Below are 5383 nucleotides of genomic sequence, written 5' to 3'. Positions count from 1 at the left end.
AGGGCCCCAAGTGCACAAAGTGGGCGCGGGCTGTCCAGGAAAAGTTCTAGAAACAATCAGCCCGGGAGCGCGGGGCGTCAGGGGTGCTGGAAACCGCCGGGGCCTCCTCTTCCCCTTTCCTTCCCCTGGGCGCACAGGGCAGCGCTGGCAGCTGTTTCTTCCCTTTAGAAACGCCATTCCGAGCCACAGTGAGAAGTAAACACAGAAAAAGCTACAACTGGATCCTCTGGGCCTCACCTCGGGTGTTTGCCACGGTCCCTGATTTGTGTGAAGATAGTGGTTCCAGCGTGATGGGCGCGTGCGCGCGCGCGCGCGCGGAGTGAACTTGGCGCAGGACACCCCCTTGGACTTGAGACCGTGCGCCCAGGTCGGAGTCCAGCCCGGGTCTGGGGTGCGGGTGCCAGGAAGAGGCTCTGGGCTCCCGGAGAAGGTTCCCCTCCTCCTGGGAGCAAACAAGCTCTTGGAGGTGGCCAACGCCTCTCCCTGTGCGCCCACCTGTGGCGGACCTTTGGCGCCAGAGCCCAGGTGATGTGCCTCTCTTAATACGGCTGTTAAAGGCCCGAGCTGTGGTGCATGGGCCCAGGGACTGAAGGGTCCCAGGTTCAGTTCCAGCCAAGGGCACATACCTATGTCCTATGTAGGTTGCGGGCGCTCCAATCGATGTCTCTTTCTCTCTCTCTCTCCCCTGCCCCCTCCCTTCCCCTCTCTCTAAAAATCGTTAGAAAAATATCCTCGGGTGAGGATTAACAACAGCAAAAATGTAGACATTTACAGGTGTTCGATGATAACAGCAACAACCATATGGGGCTGACGGAGCGAATATTGCTCCAGAACTTCTCTAATGACTGTCTCCCTCCCGTGAAATCCTGTTTTCAGGGATATGTGGGGCACCATACGTCTTTATCTTATGTAACACACACATACATAGCTAATTGAATGGCAGTTTGGAGGCAGAAATAACAAAATGGGGGGAGGGGTGGAGCGGGGAGAGGCTTTTAGCGTGGGGTTAAGGCACCCAAAGGCCTAGAACGCAGAAGGCCCCAAGCCAGCCAGGGCCATGTGTAAAGAAATGCTGATTTATTCAGACCCAGAGAGTCCTTACTCCTATGGTCCACATCTCTGCAGAACTCTCCGTACTATGGCTAATATTTTATTTAAAAATTTTTGACTGATTTTAGAGAGAGGAAGAGAGAAACAATCGATGCTCTATCCACTGAGCCAAACCGGTCAGGGCTTGACTGATTTTAGAGAGGGGAAGAGAGAGAAAAACAATCGATTATTGTCCCTATGCATTCATTGGTTGTTTCTTGTATGTGCCCTGATCAGGGATCGAACCCGCAACCTTGGTGTATCTGGGTGACACTCTAACCAACTGAGCTACCCAGCCAGGGCCGTTAATAGTTTAAAATCATACAATGAAAAAGGTACATTTTAGTAAGTTGAGGCTCACTTTTCAGAGTCTCTCCATACATTGAAATGAATTTAGAACCTTACTCCTAGTGAAATATATCAGAATTTATTTTCCCTGGAGATCTAAACAGCCATTTACAGTTCAAATACTGAAATGTCATAGGAAGGATATGTTCTAAATGGCAGAGAAATAGGCAGTGACCTAAACCTTTATGGGCTAAAGTTGCTCCGTGAGTCTACCTGAGTACGGAATCCAAACCCGACTCCTGCCCGGCCGGCGTGGCTCTGTCCCTATGCATTCATTGGGGAACCAGGAGGTCCCGGTTAGAGTCCCGGTCAGGGCACATGCCTGGGTTTCGAGCCCGATCCCCGATGTGGGGTGTGCAGGAGGCAGCCGATCCATGATTCTCTCTCATCATTGATGTTTCTATCTCTCTCTCCCACTCTCCCTTCCTCTCTGACATCAATAAAAATATTTTTTAAAAAAACAACCCCGACTCCTGCTGTGCGGGAGGCCTGTCCCCTCATGGGCATCTGGATGTTAACTGATGGTGATGATATAGTAATTACTAAATAAAAGTACGAGATGGGATCTACAGATTACATAACACAGCTCATTTCCCCCCCAAATAGAAACTATATTTAGAAATATTCAAATGTGACACTGTTACTCTCTGCAGGATGTCTTATCTCAGCATCAAGGGCTTCTGCGGAGTGGCTGGGAGATTATGCAATCGAACTCGTAACGCCCATTCAGAGGGTGAGCTCAGCCGGAGCGCGGGTGCCTGCGAAGTAAACAGGAATGCCGTCCGTCTTGCCTCCAGACCTCGTCTGCCCCCCGGGACAAAGTCACCTCCGGGAAGAATCTCAGGGCTGATTTTGTGATGAATTTTACCTGCCTGAACAAGACTGGATACACTAGGGATCTGAGTTTTAAAGGGCTAGTCTACCTTTTTTCAAATCTATTTTTTCAAGATTGTATTATGCTGACCAGCGTGGCTCAGTGTGGCTGGCCTGGCTGATAGGTTGAGCCTATCTATAAACCCGGAGGTCTTGATTCGATTCCCAGTCAGGGCACATGCCTGGGTTGTGGGCTTGATCGTGCAGAAGGCAGCCGATCCGTAACTCTCGCCAGTCAGGGCACATGCCTGGGTTGTGGGCTTGATCCGGGCGTGCAGGCGTGCAGAAGGCAGCCAATCCGTAACTCTCTCATCATTGATATTTCTCTGTCTCCCTTCCTCTCTGAATACACACACACACACACACACACATATATATATAATTTCCCTCTTCCTCTCTGAAATCAATAAACATGTATTTTAAAAAAGATTATATTATGGAAGAAACCATTTATACCATTGTAATAGGGTTATTCTATTAAGGAGATTTCACTCAATTCCCAATCTGTTTCTCAGATCCCAAATAAAAGAACAGTTTCATGGCCCAATGTCTAAGTTATTCTAAAGAGTGATTTGCCTACGGTATGCTTTTTGTCCTAACATAGCTTTCGGTGGCTCCTACAGACTGTTTTATGCGGCTCAGTGCCATAAGGCAGCACACAATATTAAATGATAAACGCAGGTGTAGACTTCATATTCTATAACTAAAAAAAAAAAGTTAGACCTCAAGTTCACCGAGGAAAGCTGTTTCCAATCGCGTTAAGCTGTATTGTCATGGGGAAGGAGAGGTAACAGGTCGATGGGTTAACACAAAGCTCAGTTAAACTAGGTACAAATGAATTTGTGAATGGGAAGGAGGGACGGTGTGGATATTCCTAATTATGGATTCGCCTGGGGTTTAATAGGGAAATCCATAGGTAATCCATAAACCTGGTCATTTCCCATCTTCCAATCCCTTAAGTAATTTCCAAATCGACTTTTCTGTTATTTTTTTTTTTTTGCGCCTTTTAAATTGCTGTGAGGGGATGATTCACCACCACCTTGGAGGAAAACGCAGGCTGCCCACGGAAACAGCAAAATAGTTGAAAATCCGGGCGGTCACGCCCACAATTTCTATTTGTCTGTCATCACATGTCATCATCATCAATGCCAGAGCTGCCGGAGGCCTGGCCAGTGGCGCGGAAGGAGTTAAACAGCCCCCCCCCCCCCTCCAACCCCCTCATTTCTCAAACCTCAGCGGACGGATGGAAGTAGGTAACTGTGTTCCATTCACTGGTGACTGTGACCTTGGGCTGTGACACAGGGAAGGCGTGTCTTCTTCTCACTGTTCCCGTAAGAGAAGGCAAGCGAGGGAGGGTGACTCAGGCCTTCTCCGGGCCTGCAAGCCGCCGAGCGTTTTTCTGAATGATCCCGCGTCTACACTTTGGAATCAGGAAGAGAAACATTTCACTCTTCACTCACCACATAAAACCGTCTATCCATCAGAGGCAACGCGGCTTAGGGGAGCCAGGGACTTAAAAAAAAAAGCCGTTCCACATTTTCCCTTTAACCCCCCCCCCCCCCCCACCCCAGCTTTGGGGTATAAACAAAGACATCTGCCACATCAAGAGCCTGGTTTGTTTGGTGTTTTTTAAAACTGGAAACTGAAATGCGATCATCAGCGTGTCCCTTGAAAGGAGCTTTTGAAATTTAAAAGTGACTTCTGCAACCTGCACTATTTTAAGTTTCAGTCAAAATGAGCCCTCGCATTTAAGAGAGTTTAACATTTCACTTGATCATGAAACGAAACTTGTGTGGCACGATCTACAATTTACTGTTTAAGAATACTGTTTCTTGAAAACTGCCTTCAACAGGCTACTAAATATATGATTAAAATATAACGATGAGCCCCGCAAGTTATTGGACCATCCCTAATGAAAATATATCCCAGGACCCATGATCTGTTGCTGTTTAAAAACATATACTTTTTTTTTTTTTTAAAAAGGCCTCGGAAAATGTCCAGTGCTCCCAATTTTATTTTTATTTAATGCTAAGTCTGTGTGTGCACACCCTGTCCTCTAACTCCTTAGAAGTTTCACAACTTCCTTTCCTGGAGAAGTCAGCCAAGCCATTGATCGACAGGGTAAAAGCTGCAGACACCTAGACATGTCCTATGTGACAGTAAGTGTAGTAGTTTGTAAAGGCATCTCCTTTCATCTCTATAAATCCCGGCTTCACAATATCCGTGAACCTCCTGCATGACTTTGGCTCTGACTCTCTACTCCAGAACTTTCTGAAGGGTAGGCTTTTTTTTTTTTTCTTTCTCTTTGGCCTTCAAGTGCATTTCATCTGGCCCCGCAGGGCGGTTTTCCTCCAGAGCTTTCCAGAGAGCGAGCAGCTCCATGTCCTGACAGTGTCTGCGATGTCGTCACTGCCTTCCCCTTCCAACCTGCTCTTGCAGCCCCGCTGGCTCGCTGCAAGCTCAACCATAAACAAGTGCTTTTTCTGGCTTTGGGTCCTCTATCCAGTGGCCCTTTCCCCAGTCCCCTGACCCCCCTCCCCCTCTTTTTTTTCCTACCCTCAGTTCCAGCCAAACCCCGACCCCTAACCCACACACCCTTGAGCCCTACTGCCATGCGTGATTCTAACCTCACTTTTAAAAAAACTTAAAAAAAAAAGGCCTCGGAAAATGTTCAGTGCTCCCAAGTTTATTTTTATTTAATGCTAAACGTTTAAAGAGAAAAAAAAAAAAAGTACTGTAAATCTGACACATGACAGAATGCAGGTGATATTTCCACAGCGTGATTGTTTAAAATATAATCATGTTCATAGCTGAGATTACACTCACTTCGGTTTGACATAAGTTGCATCATATATAGAAAAAGTTATCACCTTCCACTTAAAAAAAAAAAAAGTTAAGGTTAAAAGGTGGCACACTTTTTAAAATACTTGGTGGCCAAGGAAAGGGTATATAGTAAAAGTTGTAAACCATGTGTTCATTCCATAACTTTTAATGTGAGGCCACATGAAAGAATACATGTGTGAAATTCTGTAAGTCGGGAAAGCAAAAAAAAAAAAGGGGGGGAAAGCTACGA

General features: G+C 46.5%; 2 long non-coding RNA genes across 2 annotated transcripts in view; one reads left to right on the top strand and one right to left on the bottom strand.

The window, feature by feature from the left end:
* Positions 1-2505, top strand: part of LOC106723914 — a 20894-nt gene extending 18389 nt beyond the window's left edge. The window contains exons 3-4 of the long non-coding RNA XR_001359661.1: positions 3-367; positions 2091-2505. This is a non-coding gene — a long non-coding RNA (uncharacterized LOC106723914). The remainder of the gene's footprint in view (positions 1-2; positions 368-2090) is intronic.
* LOC102262145 overlaps positions 1-4925 on the bottom strand; it is a 43813-nt gene extending 38888 nt beyond the window's left edge. Inside the window, exon 1 of the long non-coding RNA XR_001359660.1 lies at positions 3542-4925. This is a non-coding gene — a long non-coding RNA (uncharacterized LOC102262145). The remainder of the gene's footprint in view (positions 1-3541) is intronic.
* Positions 4926-5383: the final 458 nt, after the last annotated feature.

The sequence above is a fragment of the Myotis brandtii genome, unplaced genomic scaffold, assembly GCF_000412655.1.
Source record: "Myotis brandtii unplaced genomic scaffold, ASM41265v1 scaffold679, whole genome shotgun sequence".
NCBI lineage: Eukaryota > Metazoa > Chordata > Mammalia > Chiroptera > Vespertilionidae > Myotis > Myotis brandtii.
This window is presented reverse-complemented; position numbering and strand designations above follow the sequence as displayed.